At 35.5% G+C, this 21,080-nt stretch overlaps 1 protein-coding gene across 2 annotated transcripts in view; it reads right to left on the bottom strand.

The window, feature by feature from the left end:
• Positions 1–21,080, bottom strand: part of LOC138713714 (dipeptidase 1-like) — a 1,576,476-nt gene that overhangs the window by 962,893 nt on the left and 592,503 nt on the right. Inside the window, exon 1 of one of the 2 annotated variants that reach the window (XM_069846021.1) lies at positions 4,938–5,056. The exons of the other annotated variant lie outside the window; for it this stretch is intronic. The gene's annotated coding sequence lies outside the window, so the exon portion shown is untranslated. Of the gene's footprint in view, positions 1–4,937; positions 5,057–21,080 lie in introns of those variants that run through there. 2 annotated transcript variants of the gene reach the window in all.

Raw genomic sequence — 21,080 nt, 5'->3', positions numbered from 1 at the left:
GTGGACTTCGGTCCTATGTTCATAGACATCTATGACGTAGTGCAGAGGGCGGCCACTAGAGGGAACCCAAGAGTTGGAATTCAATCAGAGACAATTCTGTTCGACGCCGGGGTTGTATCCGGTGTGGCTTAGTGGTTAAAGCATCAGCACGTAGAGCTGAAAACCCGGGTTCAAGTCTCGGCGCCGGAGAGAATTTTTCTCCGTTCCATTACTCTTTCATCGTTCTATATACAGACGTTTAACTGTCTTATACTTATACAATGAGTAGCTCGTTTATAAGTCGTGTGAAAATTTCTTAATAATAATCGCTACATACGTCGTGTATAACAGTATAACTGTTACACAGCTACGTCATAGTTTCGTCATTACTTCATTACGAAAGGTAATAGAAGATCTGAGGTTCTCTATTGCATCCGGTAGAGCGCTCTATTGTGCCGTGTAATGTATCGATAGTACAACTGGCTCTGATCGATTACCACGCTATATTTTGGTCAAGGAGTACAAGCTACAGCAATATTATTCTTATTATTCTATGCTCTTTGGTTTGTTCTTCTGTGGTTACAAGCAACCATCATCATAAAATGACAGTCGATACGAACAGCTGTTAGAGGGGCGGCCATTTTTTCTCTATATACAACGCTTAAACAAGGGGTTTTCGTGTATTTAACTACTGCAAAGCAATTCCCATTGTGTAGTTACAGACTGTTTATACATCCATCGCTTATGCATGGTTTATTAGCAACGTTTTCTGTCTCAACTCTGCATAAGTCTCGTATAAAAACTATACATGGTTTATTAGTAAGATCGTAAATGTATACCTGGTGTCTATTTTCGTAGATAATTTAAGGAGCAATAATATCAATGTTTTTATACTGCTTACCGGTACTTGATTTAAAAGATTTTAACACTGAAAGAAAGGCAGAAGATATTTGAAATACAAGGAGAATACAAGGAGAACAAGGGGAAGATAAGGAAAACAATAGGACGACAAGGTGAACAAGGGAAAGACAAAGAGAACAAGGAGAAGACAAGGAGAACAATGGGACGACAAGGAGAACAAGGAAAATACAATGATAACAAGGAGAAAACTAGAAGATCAAGGAGAAAGAAAGGAGGAAGAATAGGAGAAAAAGGAGGAAGACAAGGCGAATAAGGGGAAAACAATGATAATAAAGAAATGACCAGGAGATCAAGGGTAAGCATAGGACAAGCAAGGGTAAGCGTAGGAAAACAAGGGTAGACGTAGGAGAGCAAGGGAAAGCGTAGGAGACAAAAAAGCGGAAGAGTAGGAGGAAAAAGGGGAAGACAAGGAGAACAAGGGGAAAACAATGATAATAAAGAGAAGACCAGGAGAGCAAGGGTAAGCGTAGAAAAATAAGGTTAAACGTAGGAGAGCAAGAGTAAGCGTGGAAGGAAAAAAGGGAAGATAAGGAGAACAAGGGGAAGGCAAGGAAAAGGGGACAACAAGGAGAAAACAACGATAATAAGGAGAGGACCATGAGAGCAAGGGTAAGCGAAGGAGAACAAGGGTAAAGTAGGAAAGCAAGAGTAAGCGTAGGATAAAAAAGGGGAAGACAAGGAGAGCAAGGGGGAGACAAAGAAAAGGGGTAAGACAAGAATAAAACAATGATAATAAGGAGAGGACCAGAAAAGCAAGGGTAAGCGCAGGAGGGAAAAAGGTGAAGGGAGAATGGAAAGACAAGGAGACCAAGTGGAAGGTAAGGAGAACGAGACAAACAATGATAACAAGGAGAAGACAGGGAGAAAAAGGGGAATAAGCGGAAGAGAAGGAAAAACAGGAAATACAAGAAAATGGAAAGACTAGGAGAGCAAGGATAACGATGGGAAAACATTGACAACAAGGAGAAGACAGGGAGAATAAGAGGAATAAGCGGAAAGAAGGAAAACTGGGAATACAAGAAAATGGAAAGACAAGGAGAGCAAGGATAACGATGGGAAAACAATAACAAGGAGAAGACAGGGAGAACAAGAGGAATAAGCAGAAGAAAGGAGAACAAGAGAAAGACAAGAAAAACGAGAGAAAAGAAAACGAGGGAAAGACAAAGAGAACAAGGGAAAGACAAGCAAAACAAGGGAAATACGAGGATTACAAGAGAAAGACAAGGAGAATAAAGGAAAGCCACGGAGAGGAAGTGGATTACATGGAGAAGAAATGAATAGAAGGCATGGGGTTGTATTTTTACATGGCGGACATTTCTAAAATTACCCCCATATCCAGTGAGAAGAAAGACGCAGTTATGCAAACAGCGGATTTTCGGTCCCTGCACAGTGACGAGACATCGCGTCCTTTGGCATAGGAATGGAGCATAGTAAAGAGTTCAATGACTTCCCTGCAACGTACACCTAACCTTCAGCAACGGAACACAAAATCCGCAGTCTGACTATGAGATTACACATTCATAGGCCTATATCACATCGACAAAGCACATATGGAGTACTGTAGTGGAATGCAATGCATTAATACGATTTTTACGGTATATTTCCTATTGTCATTTATTAATAATATTCTTTCGCGATGTAGTACTGCTATATAAGAAAAAAAAAGTATATAAATGAAACATATTGCGTTGTGTAGATGCATTCCCTGGGGATATGCGATTTGAATCAATACCGTGATTCGCCGGCGGTATAATGAAGTTATATCAAAGGATTCCGAGAAATGAAATATAATGTAGGCCAAACTCATAAAAATGAACAACAAATGTCAACATTGTTAGGGATCTGTAAGACCACAAAGGTGTGAATTAGAAGCTAGGAGTTTCAACTGAGAATAATACATACGAAGACGTAATTATTTCGGACAATTTGTCATCAGAAAGAGAGAGACGGTACATCTTATATGGCTTGAAATTTATGAAATTGATATTCTTTCCCTAAGAGGGATGAAGTTACAGCGAAATGGAGAAAGTTACACAATGTAGAACGGCACGCATTCTATTCTTCACATAACATAATTAGGAACATTGAATCCAGATGTTTGAGATGGGCAGCGGATGTAGCACGTATGGGGGAACCGAGAAATGCTTATATAGTGTTAATTGTGAGGAAAAAAAAAGATCCTTGCTGTGGCCGAGGCGTAGATGGGAGGATAATATTAAAATGGATTTGTGGGAGGTACTCAGGATAGGGACCGATAGGGACTTATAGGGGGTGGCAATGAACCTTCGGGTTTTCTAAAATCCATTTAAGAAAATAAGGAATTTTTCTTCTGTGAGGTTTACGTACTGTAGTAACTTTCAGTATTTTTATTCTGGAGAAAAAGATGGCGGAACTCTGTATCAGAATGCTGCAGAACACAGCTTAGAACCGGTTTATGTTCGACCGGTCGCAGATCAACTGGGGAGGTTGGACATTCGTTCGAATATCCGATCTTGATGCGGTTGGGCCTGGCTAGACAGAACCACAGATATATAGGACAGAATACCAAGCGCATTTCATCATACAGGAACTCTGATGACAATTGCAACTACACAAATGCAGCAACAATTGAAGGAAATTTACTTTACCTAATTAAAAAAGAGTTAGCTTGAAATTCTTAGGAAACTATTTTGGGCTAAGGGGGAAGAAGTTACAGGAGAATGGAGAAAGTTACACAACAGAACTGCAGTCATTGTATTCTTCACCTGACATGATTAGGAACATTAAATCCAGCCGTTTGAGATGGGCAGGGCATATAGCACGTATGGGCGAATCCAGAAATGCATATAGAGCATTAGCTGGGAGGCCGGAGGGAAAAGACCTTTTTAGGAGGCCGAGACTTAGATGGGAAGATAATATTAAAATTGATTTGAGGGAGGTGGGATATGATGATAGAGACTGGATTAATCTTGCACAGGATAGGGGCCGATGGCGGGCTTATGTGAGGGCGGGAATGAATCTGCGGGTACCTTAAAAGCCATAAGTAAGTAAGTAAGTAAGTTAGCTTGAAATAGGATTGTAATTGATTGGACACTTTGGTAGATTTATCTTCATAACTAATATATAAATCAACTAATGGACACCGGTAACAACAAAGGAAATAAGCGTAATGCTTAGATGAAATCTGATATGTAAACAAATACAAGAATAAAATAAATTACAATTACTTACAAAATAGAAGAGCAAATATGTACACACTTACTATTGCAACGTTCATGCTTCAAACTCAAAATACATAGGCTACCTCTGAAGGAGTAGTATGTATTTTAATTATTCTAAGTGTATGTATTATTATTTCTCTAATAAATCGTTTTCAGGGAGATAAAAAGTTATTAAAAATAAAAGCACTCTCAAGTCTAATGATTGTAATTGAAAAATGAGTTCTATTCAGTCAATACGTAACATAAAACAAAATAAAACATTAGTTTCATTTTCGAGATGCCGATAACCTCACTGTATTATAATATCAGTTTTTTGTTTACCACCTGTGCTTATCTTAGTATTTGGATTTATATGAACGTTTTCGACACACACCGAGTGTCGAAAACGTTCATATAAATCCAAATACTAAGATAAGCACAGGTGGTAAACAAAAAACTGATATTATAAAATAAAACATGTTATAACAACATTTAAACAGATTTAAAAACAGACGTTCTCGCCAATTTTGATTGGCATCTTCAGGTCGCGTAGGTCGAATGGAACATGTTATAAAAAGTGAACACTTGGTATATGACGTTAAAAACCAAAGTTACAACCGTAATATCACTTAAAAACAAGCGCTTTCATGTTATATGCAATTCTATGTTTTTTAAACAAATATATGTACTGTCTATTGTAATTGTGGCTTTGCCCTGTTATATACATAAATAAATAAATAGATAAATAAATAAATAAACAAGTAAATAAATGGATAAATAAATAAATAAATAAATAAATAAATAAATAAATAAATAAATAAATAAATAAACAAATAAATTTGGCAAGTTCAGACTGACCTGAAAAGAGCCTCTTCGAAGCTGTACCAATAATCAGGATAAAATCTGCGTCAAAAGTCGAAACAAGATCACGAAGACACTATCACGATGTAACGTTTCCATCTCCGACCAGTACACGAATGTGTATGAGGAATAGGCTATGTTATGACGTAAGCCCACAGGATGTGAGAATTTTACGAGCCTGATTGCACCATTTTATAGTGTCAATTTTAATGTAAAATGGGCAATTAAACATGGAGCATGAGAGAAAGACGCTCTGTTTTAACTGCATTAATTTCAAACTACAGCTACTGCAGTCGTTTCACTTGTAGGCTTCTATGTATTTATGTTCAATAGCTGAGGTGTTAAAAATATTGTTGAACTGTAAGGTAGTCACAACATATTAAAGAAACTGCAGTTGTGATTCAAGAGAGAAACTAAAAATTTCCTACAACATATTACTCTCAGTAGTGCTTGAACTATGACCTACAGGGTGATTCACGAATATGTACCACCACTTACTGAGCTTATTTTCGAAGACATTCTGAGCAAAAAAAGTCATTTAAACTTGTGTCCTAATCTCAATATTTTGAAAGTTACATTAATTTGAAGTTTTAGTAAAATACCTTTTTTCTTTAGTTTTACGGGTAAAAAAATATTACAGATAGAAAATAAAGTTTTCAGAAGTATCATTTCATTAATTGGCTAGTGTTCTGAAGCTAAAAATGCTAAATTTTGATAGATCATGTATTTTATCTCGCATTTTAAGTGTTGCAATCGATGTCTGTTGCAGCGAGACAAGAACCTCACGAGCACATGTGATGTCAACTGATGCCAACAGGAGCAAGCACGCACTTTAGAGCTCGGGAGAGCCTGAGCGCTTTACAGCGGATAGGAAAGAGACAGACGAAAGAGGTGGTATATGCCGCTTGGTCGAGCTATGTTCAGGGATTGCCAGACCTGATTTAATGGATACAGGGAAGAGAACTTATTAAACCTGTAACCATGTTAATTTTTAGATTTGTCTGGGAAGTATAAGTGCATTATAAGAATTTAAGTTTTAATTTTAATGCTCATTTTTCACAAGTTTGATTTTTTTATTCAAAAGAAATATTTTCTCAACTTTTTTTTATAGAAAAGTGAAATTTTCAGACATAGGCCTATTTATTTAGTAGCCTTACAGAATGTTTTCGTGAATCTAATATACCGTAAATACGTATTACTGAACAAAGTGCATTGAATTTTTTGAAAATATTCGCATAGAAATTGTTTGTAAGGAAATGCATTAACAAAGCAAATACTGTTACATCATACGCAAAAGATACGTGCCCATGGGTTGTAAAAATGTCAGCTCTATAGCTTCAGCAAATTTCGAGAAAATAATTTAATATTTTGATGGTAGTAAGTTGCTCACCAATATCACCTTAAAAGCATAATGCGATAAGAGTATTGTTATGGAATATTAGTTACTCTTAAAACATATACAGCACCTAGGTAACTTTGCTTTGTACTGTAATATTGTTTTGATTAGTTTATTAATTACTTTTATAAGGATAAAGGTACCCTCAATATCAATTCCAATTTATCATGTCATACTCAATCTCTTTTTTTGGGATATCACTTTCTTTATGAATGATGTGTTTCATCCATTTAGTACAGTATAGTTGTATTACTATGGAATTTATGTGAATATTCCTTCTTAACTCCTTATTATGTTATTAACATTTAAAACACAACTGCAATATTAATAAACTGGTGTTAGTACTTTTGTTTTACAGACAATATAGAAAATATCAAACAGAAAGAAGCAATATAAAAATAACGACATAAAATTTCACGTTCTGTTTGAAGTTTGTGCACCACTGTTTTCTTAATCCAACAGGCTGCTTATTCATATACACAACCCTTCCTGTTTGCATACTTTGCGCTTGATGCCCGCGCACGACGTCAAAGTGAGAAAACGCGCCTGCTTTGACATAACTGGGTTAGGCGATCTTGAGAACAAAGCACACGAGTGAAATCATCAATTAGAGAATGTGCTAATGTAAAGGAATACCGTCTCTGGATTAATTCAGAGAATTTAATGAATATCTTAATTCAACCAAAATATTAATAAATATGAAAATTTTGGAGGCATCATTATTACGAAGAAATTCTTGGAACTTTTGCATTTCACTTCGCCGTAATCCCGCTATAAAATCCCCTGAAATTATTAATATCCTACATGCATTTAAAATTAAATACAAAGAAATGTATTGATGAACATTTACGACTTATTCGAAACTTTAAGGAAGTATGCAAGGGCAGGTTTTCTACAGTTTCTGTTTTTTATGCTTATGTTTTGAATAGATATTCAAATCACTCTCTAGTTGGAATTTCTCATCTGACTTGCGGGACAGCTAGAATCTTTAGCTCTAAATAGAAGAGGCTGTAAGGAAGACTTCGCATAAAATACATGCCGGCCATGTTGCAGTATTCCTTTCTGAGTGCATTTAGAAGCAGTAAGTTGTAAATTCTTATATATTTCATGGAGTTCCTTTAACGCTGCTTCAACCACTGGTTTGGTACACTGAGCATTATGAATGAAACGTATCTTTTTATCTACGGTATCAAGATTCGCTGATGCGAAAGTCGAGCTTTCAATAGAATGTGGTTTCTCTATTGATTTCTCTCTTCCGAGAGTACATATGAGAAATTTCTCCATCAAATCAAGACTACCTCATGTAGTACACGGAAGCATAGAGACACAACCACTCTCAGAAATGCTTCTTCGAAGAAAAAACACTTTCCTCTTCTACATTCTACAGTACTGAATCACTTCTAATATTGAAAGCAAAGAAATTCTTTTGCATTTAATCACATATTTTAACACTTAATTCAGTCTTCAGTAAGTACAAATCTTAATTCTAAAAGAATAGTGTTATGCAGGTTAATTAAAAGAGAATTAGCTTAAGGCTACAACTGTTAACGATGAAGTAAATCACATTGCAAAGATTTTTAAATACATTCTTTAAGTTACTTTCAATAGCTTGTAAAAATTGACATGTATTCTTTGCGACGAACATATGTTCCATTCTGACTTCCCTGATTTCAATTAATCATTGATAACAAGGTATGTGGATTTATGAAATGAAACTGGTACTCAATATTATCAACTCTATTTTTAAAACCCCGCTAACATACTATGCAGAAATCGCTAAATTTCTATATTATCAATGTAAAATAAGACTATTTTACCACTGTGAGTGTTAAAAAAACCCGCTAAATCCTTACATGAGAAATACAAATTTCATAAATTTTATCTGCTAAACTAACGCTGAAAAACGCTAGACCTAGGGGGGGAAACCGCTGAATTGGCAACTCTGTGTGGTACTAAAGGAAAGAGAAACTCAACCCCGGGCTATAAGCTTGAAACGGTGGAACCAAAAAGGTGTACTAGTATGGCAGCCAAATTACCCATAGTCCATCTCTTTTTCCGGCGTGTTAAACAGCTGTTATGTTCGTAGTATTACGATTATGACTTCTGTTTTGTGGTGTGAATATTTTGAAAGACTAGTAAAATTCAGCGGGTGTTATTTTTATAAAAGCTAATATTCTTTTCTGTTGGTGAATATAGTGAACAGCAATAAAAAAGTAGAAATGAAGTGTTCAGTCCATGTAATAAACATAATACGTTTAATAACGCTACAGTGAAATGTACATTGATATAATAATTAATAATTTACTCCTGTTCTCTCCACATCCATTCTAAGCCATTTACGTAAGACAAAATATAATTTTTGAAGCTTCATATGTTAGATAGAACATAGGTGGACATATTGTGCTGTTGAGTCTAATTTTTTAAATACCTGGCTTTATAAAGTATCGTAAGTTACTATACAGAAAAGTACTGGGTGAAGGTCAACCATGACAAATATAATTACGTAAGGTTGTTCGACAATAAAATATCATCGGCTGCAGTATTTTCAAAGAGTGTAGGCTATTATCTTTTTCATGTAGTTGCTACATGGCCTAATACTGGTAAATTACATTATTTTTTAAAGATAGGCTATAAAATATTTTACATTTTTATATACAGTACAAAGAATATATACAGTCCTATTATAATGCTAAATTACATTTGTAATGATCAGGGAAAGGATTTATATGTAAATACATATTTACTTATAAAGCTAATATAATTTATATTTTGCATTATCTTTATGTTTCACAATGTGTAGGGTTGAAAAATCCTACTTTTATTTTCCATATTTTTCCATATTTTAGAGTTTAGTACATATTTTCGTTAATTTCCATATATTTTCCATATTTCATATAAAACAGTCCATATTATATTAGGTTTAACAATAAAACAAAACAAAATTCCATTAACTTTTAAAAATACATTTCAACAATAGAGATTTAAACACATGTTCAGTAATCCCTTTAACATCAGAGTTATTTGAAAATTAGCAGTCCTATCAACAATGGGAAAGTAAGTTACAAAACTGTATTAATTTAATTTAAAATTTTTAACAGACTTCAGTTGTGCAGCTCAACAGTTAAATGCCAGTCAGAGTACACATAGGTTCAGTTTTGTAAATCATACTATAAAGACGGTAAATATGCCAAAAGTACGTCATTCAGTCAATTTAAAATCAAAACTAACAAGTTACATTTCAGAATTTAAAGAAGATGGTTTATCAACTGACAATAAAATATTATTTTGTAATTTGTGTCAGTGTGCAGTATCATCTACACAAAAGTTCCTGGTGCAACAACACATTACAACTAGTAAACATCAGGCCAACAAACAACTAAATTCCAAGCAGAGACAATTGTTTTTAACACAACCAACAACATCGAATGTAAGATCTGAGTTTAACATCGACCTGTGCCGTTCTCTCATCTCTGCTGATATTCCTCTCTACAAACTAAAGAATAAGGTCTTCAGGGAATTCCTTGAAAAATATACTCAACATACAATCCCGGATGAGTCAACACTTAGGAAGACGTATGCTCCATCCATCTACGATGAGACAATACAGAAGATAAGAGATGAAATTAAAGATAGTTCAATTTGGGTTTCCATTGATGAGACTCCCGACAAAGAAGGTAGACTTGTTGGTAATGTAGTTATCGGTTTGTTAAGTGAACAATATTCTGAACGAATTCTTTTACATTGTGATGTTCTAGAAAAGTGCAATAACAAAACTATAGTTAAACTGTTCAACGAAGCTATGGGTATCCTGTGGCCAAAGGGTATTATGTACGATAATGTGTTATTCTTTATTAGCGATGCTGCCCCTTATATGGTCAAAGCTGGACAAGCATTATCTGTTGTATATCCTAAATTGACTCATTTTACTTGTGTGGCGCATGCATTTCATCGTGTGGCAGAAGTGGTCAGAGACAATTTCCCTAAAGTAGATTTGTTGATTTCATCAGTGAAAAAAGTATTTCTCAAAGCTCCCAGTAGAGTTAACGTGTTGAAAGAAATGTACCCTGAAATTCCATTGCCACCAAAGCCAATTTTAACTAGATGGGGTACATGGCTAGAAGCAGTTGAATATTATGCCGAACATATAGACTCTATTAACAATGTTCTCCTTGCATTGGACTCTGAAGATGCAGTCTCAATTGATACTGCGAAAACAGTTACCTGTGACATAAGTGTGAAGAATGACTTAGCTCACATTCAGCATACATTTTCATGCATCATAAAAACGCTCAAAAGTCTCCAAAATAGGCACCTTTCACTATCTGAAAGTTTTGAAATTATAAATAGTACTGTGGAACAACTGAATCGTGGTAGAGGTAAAGTTGCAGATGCAGTAAGAGCTAAGGTGGACACTGTACTTTCAAAAAACCCTGGATATGAAGAACTACAAAAGGTTGTTGCTGTGATGAGTGGTGAATCAACAGTGAAGATTAACTTGGACTTATCCCCAGCAGACATTGTGAAATTGAATTATGTACCAGTTACTTCTTGTGACGTCGAACGCTCTTTTAGTCAGTATAAATCTATCCTCAGAGACAATAGAAGAAGATTCACTTTTCAGCACTTGAAAGAAATGTTTGTAACCTATTGTTATGGTAACAGACAATAAAAATTGTGTTTTGTTGAAACTACATTGGAAGATAAGGTACGTCCATTATATTTTTTGTTTAGTTTGATTAAAATGTACCAATATTTAACGTACATAGTCATTTTTTTATAATTTTAAGTCCATATTTAATTCCATATTTTGGTAAAAATCCATATTTAATTCCATATTTTGGTAAAAATAACTACATATATATTTACATATTTCATATATTTTTAGTCCATATAAATCCGTTCCCTGGTAATGATCAATTGTTTTATTAATAAATGTTCAGAAAAGTGTAGGCCACATTTTTATATAGGTTATGTAATAGGCCTATCTTCTATATAGATGGACCATTATACGGCCTAACACAGTACTAAGTTATATAGCTATACTTTATCATGTCTAAATTTACAGAAAAATAAGAAAAGTGTGCATTTGTTGCATAGGCTATAGCCAGTGTTTTTCTTCTGGAGAAAAAAGTGCTGGAATTCTGTGTAGAATTATAACAGACTGGGAGGTGATTACTATCCAGTGTCGTTTTTAACCTCCTTTTCGCCCAACTTTCTTGGTGTGTCAGAGTTTGATAGCAGTTCTGATGATGTTGAAATTATGTAAGGAACTTCTTTTAGAGTCTCTGGATTATGATGCCGAACCTCAAAGGGAAGAGAAAAAAACTAGACTAATTGGTATATGAAATCTTATAGACTAGAATTAAATGCACTGTACTTCATCATTGTTAAATTCTAAATATATATTTAAGTCTTTCCACGTGCAAAGTTGGAACTGCATTTGATTTCAGTTTAACACTAGAGCAGGAGGAGGACCTATCAAAACATTCTTCCAGGAAATGTTGCGAACAAATAACGCTTCTTGCCGTTGGCTGCCAATTTGGCGTATTTATAAATTTTAGCCATTCAATTTTACGACTTAAATCTTTTGGAAATCTGTAAAGAACGTAAGCCATAATGGTTAGGCCTACATACTATTATATGAATTCCATTCATTATACATAAATATAACAATATAATGCTTAGATATGAAAGGTCACGGCATTTCCTGAAGATTTTGGTTTAGCTGTTACACCACAAACGCAACAACTAACCATTATTAAAATTTGAATTAGACATTTTAAATTTCGCCATGTGACATAACAGCCTTTAGCAAAATTAAATACTTGGCGGTATTTCGCGGAGAATTATGGGACAAAAGGTGTAGTTTGACGTCACATCCGTCCCATCGCTTGCAAGCATTTCCCCTTGGACCGCTATCTCCTTTCTTTTTATCCTCTCAGGAGAAACTCAGAGAATTTGTATTTCATTTGTTTGAAATGGATTGTTTTGTCACTACGTTGCGCAACAATCGCAAAAGCAAAAATGGCGATTCCACAGCAACGCGGGCAAACGGTGGTATAGTATGCGGAGACGAAATCCGTGATTTCAACGCAACGAAATTACAGGCGAAAGTACGGAGGAGTTGCATCAATTAGGCTCTGGTTCAATAAGTTGTTTACGACCGGCAGTGTCCTAAAACAATCTTGTTGAGCTCGGCGTTCCGTGACAGAAGAAAAAGTGAAAGAAATTCGAGCGAGATTTCAGGTGCAGATACATATTAAAATGCATATTAACTATAACATAAAATATTATCAGAGTTTGCTCAGGTGTACAACAATGGACATTATTCAAGAAAAGCCACTTCATGTAGGCTCCGTAGCATGAAACATCATTGAAATATTAAAATAACGAGTATTATGTATTTAAATTCGTAGCATTAACTCACCTTAAACAAACGACTAATTCAAGGGTTCAGAGCCATAGTGGGCCAAGCGCCGTTTATTAAAAACGGAGAAAGCAAGGGTTAAATTTAAGTGAATACCATAGTTTAATGAAGATTGATATATCATTTAGTTTGAATGTATATACTTTATATTATTTGCTATATGCTTCCATTAAATTATGATGACTATTACACTCTTACTACGTCATACTACTTTTGACCAATAAAACGGTACGAAAGGACGTATTTCAACCAATCATGGCTGCTTATCGCACAATTTTATCGCGTCCCTAGCATTTGTTTAATTTTATCGCGTCCCTAGCATTTGTTTCTTTGTTTGCCAACATTTGAAACTGCGCTGGTCTGGACGTCAAAAATATATATAAAATTACAAACCACTCCAGTCGACGCACAGCTGTTTCAAATATGACTCGCATTGGCATTCAAGAACAAGAATTAATAAAAATCACTGATCATACCTATGCATCTTTTGAAATCCGATTTACAAATACATGAAGAGCACCATTCGGAAATCCTGAATAAGTTGAATACACCATGTAGGCCTACATCAACGAGTTCCACTTCTATTACGCACACGTCCAATATAACATCAATTGAACCACCAACCACATTCAATTTTGAAAATTGTACATTCAATAATTATACCTTTTAAAATTATTCATGTTTATTTTTTATGTCATCGTCGTTAATTAAAACTTTTCTAACACTTGTGTATATTGGTTAGGTTATGTTATAGCTTCTGCTATATGATATTATGGATAGTCACGTATCAGAGATTGTTTAATATTAAGATTTATTGAAAATCATCTGTCAAGTGACGTTGATTACTGGGATTCGGATAATTGAAGTGGAATGTTGCATTTTAATAAAAATGAAACTGAATCAACAAAGCCTTCTTGACTAGTAGGCCCTAACATTGCCATCCAGAACTTCTCGACGAAAAGGCATTGCTCACTACTGCCATCTAGCATGCATCTAGCGTAATATTTGTAATGTTGAGATGGTACAATAATACATTTGAAGACAGTTGTATTTTCGTAAGTCAATTAATATTTTATTGTATTGGAGTACTTCGTTACTTCTAATCTTTATATACTTTCTTCTAATCGTGTAATAGTCAATTAAATCCCACTCGAGTTTTGATTTTCTCTAGATAAATCAAAACGTCTAGTGAGATTACTGTTGATAACTTCATTTTAACCCTTGTTATCTACGGTTTTAGTAAATGACGCTTGGCCCACTATGGTACTGAACCCTTCAATTTTTCTCGAGTGTTAACTGCTGTTCGAAATTGCGTGTTGTATTTCGGTATTTTCTCGTTTATTAGAGTACGAATATATTAATTCTTCTTTATTCATTCTGAAGTACATATAATAACGTTGTAGGTATTGTTCCAATTATCTAAACAAGGTATGACATTCACGAAATTCCTCCCGTTCCAAGTTTATGTCATGCACCCACTTCCGACACTTTTTTTTCCTGAATATTAATAGTCGCAACCGCATTTTCTATATCTTCTTCAAACTCTGAAGAACTGCGGGAATTACTAATCCATTCAGCTTCAATTTCTACTACAGAAAAGCTACTGAATAAAAGAGCGACTGAACTGATTGTGTGAAATGAAATGGCGTGGCGACAATGTGCACACAGCGCTGGACAGCACATGTCTTACAATTTATATGATCTCACAGAACACATGCCGTGGGAATAGTGTGATTCTACTCACAAGGGAAGTATCACACCCCACATACCGGAACTTACCTCGAAACTTTAGTGACATAACCGATGTGCTACGAGAAGATCACGTGCAAAACATTAGCTGCCTGTTTCCACTGCAAGGCCCCGAAATCGAAGCTCGAATCCTTCTGTGGCCAGACGATAACGCGGCGCAGCTGGACATCCCTTCCTCACTGGCGAGCGGAGTGGAGTGCGTGTGTGAAATGGAGTAAACTCTCTCGCGTCCCATCTTCTCAGTGATGTATAAACAAGAGACAGAAGTGACTGGCATCGATTGAATGTTTAAAACACAATTCTTTTCGGCACCATGCATAACGAATAAACACTTCATTGTCACACTGATCTTGAATATCATTAAAGTTATCTCGTGACCTTTCCTGTCGCCCGATCTTCCTTATCGCAGTGTTTGATTGGCATTCCTTCCGTCGGTATTCCGTCCTTGCGAGACCTATAACCCTGTAGTCGTCCGCTTGTACTACTGACCTTGATTCACGTACGTCTGTTCGCTGCTGATTGCCACCCACCGCTCCACTGGCTTGCACACAGGAAGGGCTGTCCATTCCAACTAGTAGCGACTAGTATCCACTTCCCTATTACTTACATGCAAAACTCCGGGGTTTATTTCGGGGCCTTGCAGTGGAAACAGGCAACTAATATTTTTCACGTGGCCTTCTCATAGTACATCGGTTATGTCACCAAAGTTTCGAGGTAAGTTTCAGCATGTGGGGTGTGATACTTCCCTTGTCAGGGTTGCCAGATGTCCCGATTTGGCGGGACATGTCCCCCATTTTCTTATAAAAAGTCTTTCCTTCAGAAAATTAACATCACTTGTATAATTTAATAACTATTTTCTTCTAGTTCTAAATACTTACATTAAATTTAAATTAATTTCCGTAACAATGTAGGTTTGCACATTGGAAAAAACGAATATTTTGGCAAGTGTACGATTTGTGACAACGAATTCAGTGGTGAATATGATATTTCTAAACATTTAAAAATGCTTCCAAGACGTTAAGTCCATTGAAACCATGTCCATATGACTTATGTCCTCTAATATTTTTGTCCATTTTCATTTATATCCACATTTTATTTGCTTCCATTTTTTTGGGTCCACGACTGTTATGTCCATTTTTATTTAAGTCCACTTTTATTTATGTCCACTTTTATTTACGTCAATTTCTTTTGTATCACTGGAAGATGTTCAGGCTGTTTTTGATAGCCTTACAGATAATATTGAGCATGAGAGAGCCGGAGAGAATTTTTCTCCGTTCCATTACTCTTTCATCGTATGATGACGCAGAATATCTGCATGGAAATATCATATGTACTTCGGTACATTGATATAATATATGATATGCGTAAATCACGAAGTGATTTAAGACGGCGCTTATTCCGTCGGATCCCGGCCAACTAGTCACTCATATCGAGTGCACCTCAGCATATGTGTGGACTTCGGTCCTACGTTCATAGACATCTATGACGTAGTGCAGAGGGCGGCCACTAGAGGGAACCCAAGAGTTGGAGCTTAATCTGAGACGATTCTATCCGACGTCGGAGTTGTATCCGGTGTGGCTTAGTGGATAAAGCTTCAGCACGTAGAGCTGAAAACCCGGGTTGAAATCCCGGCGCCGGAGAGAATTTTTCTCCGTTCCATTACTCTTTCATCGTATGATATAATAGATTTAGCATTGTACATGGAAAGAACTTACATCCGAGGAACACCTGGTCGAGGAAGAAGAAGAGCAATGCCACCTAGATTCGCACGTGAAATATGGAACACTTATAATCAGGTTCTGGCAGGACAACATCGAACGACTAACATAGTCAAGGGCTGGCACAACCGCTTTCAAAAACACATCGTCACACATCACGCGTCGGTCTGGAAATTCATGGAATTTATCAGGAAAACCCAAAGGAATAATGAAATTATAATAATCCAATTGCTTGGCGGGAATTTGAATGTGCGACACCCTATTAAAAGATCGTACCTATAAAATTTGAGTCGATAGAAGAGATTGTTCGGAATTACAACCACTACAACGAAGAAGGACACGTTATAACGTACCTCAAAGCTATCAGTTATGATCTGAAGATGTGTGAAGTTGAACAGGCAGAAGAGATTGAGAAGGGAATTGAAGTAAATTTGTAGATGAACATAATGTATTGTACAGTCATGTAGTAGACGTAAAAATGTGAACATAAAATTTGTGCGATTGGACTAAAATAAGTGGACAAATACTTCATAGGACATACATTTATGGACATAGTGTAATGGACAAAATAAAATGGACATTAAAATTGTGGACATTATAAAAAGGACCTAACGTTTGTGTTTCTTAAAAATAGATGTTCATCAGAAATGTCTGGTACAGAAAAAGGAAAAAAGCGAAATTCCAGAAAATGTACACTGTAAGTCAAATGGTGGATTTGAAGCAGTAATATCCTGTCACAAAATAAGTATGAATATAAATATCAACAAATTTTATGCCACTGTAATCAATTAATAAACATTGAAATTTAAATATTTTGTGACATGTGATGCCATCTTTTGGAATTCGTGCTTTACAATCAATAATAAACAGCTGGGGAAATCTATGAGACAGAACTACTACAGTGCGTTCACTTCCCCCTGCGGCCGGGCGATGAACAGCAAGCACGCGGAGCAGCAATAATATAGCCTACCAACGTGCTGCCACCCCTGCTTAAGAATCACTCTACAGCTGTCCATCATATTGCAGTCAGCTGACCTAATTGCGTTCTGTTTCAACAATCAGTTTCTTTTACTGAAGCGCTTTAAAAAACGCCTCAAGGCCACGCGTGGTGTTTTCCGTGAGCAGTCAGTTTACGCTTGTCTTGTGCATTAAGGGGAATTGGACGTTATCGCATGCAAAGTAATGGTAAAAATAGCTTATCTTCAAGCAGTCATAAATGTAATACTATTTATCACAGCTATTTCATTTTTTTAGTGATATATATATGTATACACATTAAACTTTAAAATGAAAAGAGAATGGTTAGTCTAGTGTAAATCTTACCCTTAAATTAATTTTTGAATTTAAACATATGTTTTATATGAATTCACTACATACCTGTGATTAGGTACACTCTATTCACTTATCATAGCATACATTGAATTAAAATTTTGGCCACGTACTGCTAACAGATACTAAAACATACCCTACTAAAATTATTAAAATATCTGTAATATTATTGGCATAGGGCTTATACTAATCTTCAATTTTTTTTTAATTTATTGACGGTGATGATTACTACAAGCCCTATGCCCATAATATTACAGATATATGAATAATTTTAGTAGGGTATGTTTTAGTATCTATTAGCAGTAAGTGGTCAAATTTTCAATTCGATATGTGTTATAATAAGTGAATAGAATGTACCTAATCGCAGACATGTAGTGAATTTATAAAAAAAAATGTGCTTAATTTAAAAAATTAATTTAAGGATAAAGATTTACTCTAGAGTCACCATTCTTTTTCATTTTAAAGCTTAATATGTATACACACATAGCTAACGAAAATGAAAAACCACTGATAAATAGTAGACTATTATATTTATGACTGCTAGAAGATAGGCTATTTTTACCATTATTTTACATGCGATTATGACCAATTCCCCTTAAATTAAATTAAATTAAATTAAACTGAGTGTCAAGATACTCAATTTTGTGGGGAACTATAAAAAATAGAATGTACAAGAATAATCCTCACACTATAGACGAGCTGGAAAACAATATACGAACATAAATTTAGACAATTACTGAAGAACTTCAGCGTGTGAATGGAAATTTTATCAGAAGATGTCAAGAATGCATCAATGCAGATGGACACCACTTTCAGCATCTTTTGTAACAAGGTTAGTACTCAAGTGATAACAATAAATGAGTAGGATAAGCTTGAGGATTGATACACGTCGCTAACTAACGCTCCGCGCTTGCTGGCCGGCCGCAGGGGGAAGCGAACGCCCTGTATTAATTCATGAAGTTAATAATTTGGCATAACATATTATTGCCACAAGTCCTTCAGAAAGATGCGAGAGAAACGTGATGTACAAGTACAAAACAATATTTATTTGGCTGTAAGTTAGCCAGATAAATATTGGTTTTTACTTGGAAATCTGTACCTACAATATGTTCTTTTATTAAAATTGCAATTTTGAGATTCATACTAATCACTTCAACTGCATGTAGACAGATAATTTTTATTCCTTTTTTTAACAAAACGTAAGTGATGTATACGATGAAGAACAGATATCCCTCCTTGGTATATCTAAAATCTGGTAACCTTGATTCTAATTATTATAATTTAGAAATCTTCTCACAAGACAAAGAGTACTTAACCATATAAATGTTTACAAGTTCACTGAACCATTAATTTTGTTTTGACAATGAAACTCCTACAAGTACATAGCTGGAAATACATTTTGTGATTGGTGCAAATATACCTAGTTTTAGAGACGCAAGTGTTACAAAAAAGTAAAGAATGCTAATGAACTTGGTTTCATTTCGAATATAGGTGATGCTTCAGGAGAGCAATTGATCCTTTCAATGCAGCTAAAGTTACAATCGGAATAATAGGTGTAGGTATTCCAAGCCTCTTAAACACATCTCTCATGAAGAGAGCAGCGGTACCTCTTGCTCCAACCAGAAGTCCGATTACTTCAAGCTCTTCTAGCTGGCACTTTTGGAGGTAATATGGAATGGTAGGATTGTAGATATTCTTTTTTTCCTTATCCACTTCTGCTTGCTGTTCCTCATACGTTTCGAAACGCACAGTGGGATCAATTTTGAATCCAGATCTTGTAGATTCCTTGAAAGCTATTATATCTACGCTCCGTGTACTGCCAGTGACGGAGAGACCATGTACTTCTTCAAAGGTGTTGTAATCGGCATCTTTAATGGCAGTGGCTATAATTGTGTGGTGTTTGGGTAAAGGGAGATAAGTCATAAAAATGAGTTCGGAGATAAATGAAAATTAAACTTGGAACTCTTATTACAAATAATTTTCTACACAAAACACAACTGCTAGTATTCCTTGATTTTTGCACACCCACTTGTATAATTTAACTTGTGTGTTCATCTGGGGAACAAAATTCCACCTGGACAAAAAGTGACATATCCCTTTACCCGAACACCACAGAATTGATCGTACTTGGTCCTGTCCGATTCGTTCTGTGACATGCTAACTCTTCAGCTATAGTGCAGCATCTACACAGCTTCTATAACCTTAGAAACTCCCCAAATTTTAGTAGTAAGCTACGTCTATGACGAAATATTAACAGATTAAGAAGACAGAGACCAGCACGAGTATTATGGTACAGTCTATGCTCACTACGGAGATACTGAACAATGATAATTATCCTTTCATGAATGTCCCTTTTGTCATTAAAATCTCATTTGACTCATACGACATGGAGCCGTTAAATCAATAATCGGTATCAAGTAATGAGAGTATCTGGCTTCAGCTTTCTATGCAGTGATATTCCAGCGTCCGTCAGGATATCGACGCACTCGAATTAATCTCATTGTCTACAGTACAGCGGAAGCAGAGGACAAGGTTTATGTGATTTCACAGCGATGAGCAAATGGGAACAGACATGCAAGTGTAAGGTGCGTGTGCTCTGACAAATGCGCTAAGCGGATTTGTGATACGCCCACGATTTTGTGTCCTGAAATCTCTACCGGTGCTGGAATACATGATAGAAAATAAAATAATTTAATATAATAGATGTAAATTTAAATGGAATACTTGCTAGGAATGTAAACCTATAAGATTTGTTATAAACACCACAAAAAAATTCAGTTTATACTACATAGTTTAACAGTTTTACGAGTACCAAATCCGGTTACAAATCGAAAGAATCTACGATCAGTTAAAAAAAGACTAAGGATGTTACTAGTACAGATGAACAGCGATCGAGAAAGCAAGACTGCCCGCAAAGCCGAAAACCAGCACGACAATGTTCTATACGTCGCATCGTTGACGTAAAAACTGCTTGTCAGTGTTTCCAGTCGTCGAGAATGATCACTCCCGAAGTCCCGAACGTCAAACAGCCTTGATCGTCACAGTTGTTTATAACTGACTGGACTTTTATTTACTTTAGCAACTGTTATATATGTATAAACAATCAAGTAGCCTATTTGAAACATCATCTCTATCTTTCAGTGTATAATAATGTTCCCCAATCTTTAATTATAGATCCTTATTAAAAGGCTAGGTATTTTCTTTTCATATGCTTCAGGTCAAGTGTGCAATCACAAGTAAAACGATATTAATGTTATGGTGTATGTTTCTTAGAAATGCGAATCTATTTGAGAATTATTTTTTTATTTATATAACCATAGATAATAATATCATCATATAATACAGGGACATCATTTTATTTTTACTTCAATTTTTATTGTACCTCAGTTTTTGAATGTACTTCACTCTCACCTCTTCCACAAATGAAGCTCCAACTGTCCTCCACACAGAACCAAGGCCGCATACAGTAAACAGTGCAAATACTGAGTTAGTGAGTATAGTAAGTTCCAGAAATATGTTCG

This window comes from Periplaneta americana, chromosome 14 (assembly GCF_040183065.1).
Source record: "Periplaneta americana isolate PAMFEO1 chromosome 14, P.americana_PAMFEO1_priV1, whole genome shotgun sequence".
NCBI classification, from domain to species: Eukaryota; Metazoa; Arthropoda; class Insecta; order Blattodea; family Blattidae; genus Periplaneta; species Periplaneta americana.
The sequence above is the reverse complement of the archived record's forward strand: the minus strand, read 5'-3'. Positions and strand labels throughout refer to the sequence as shown.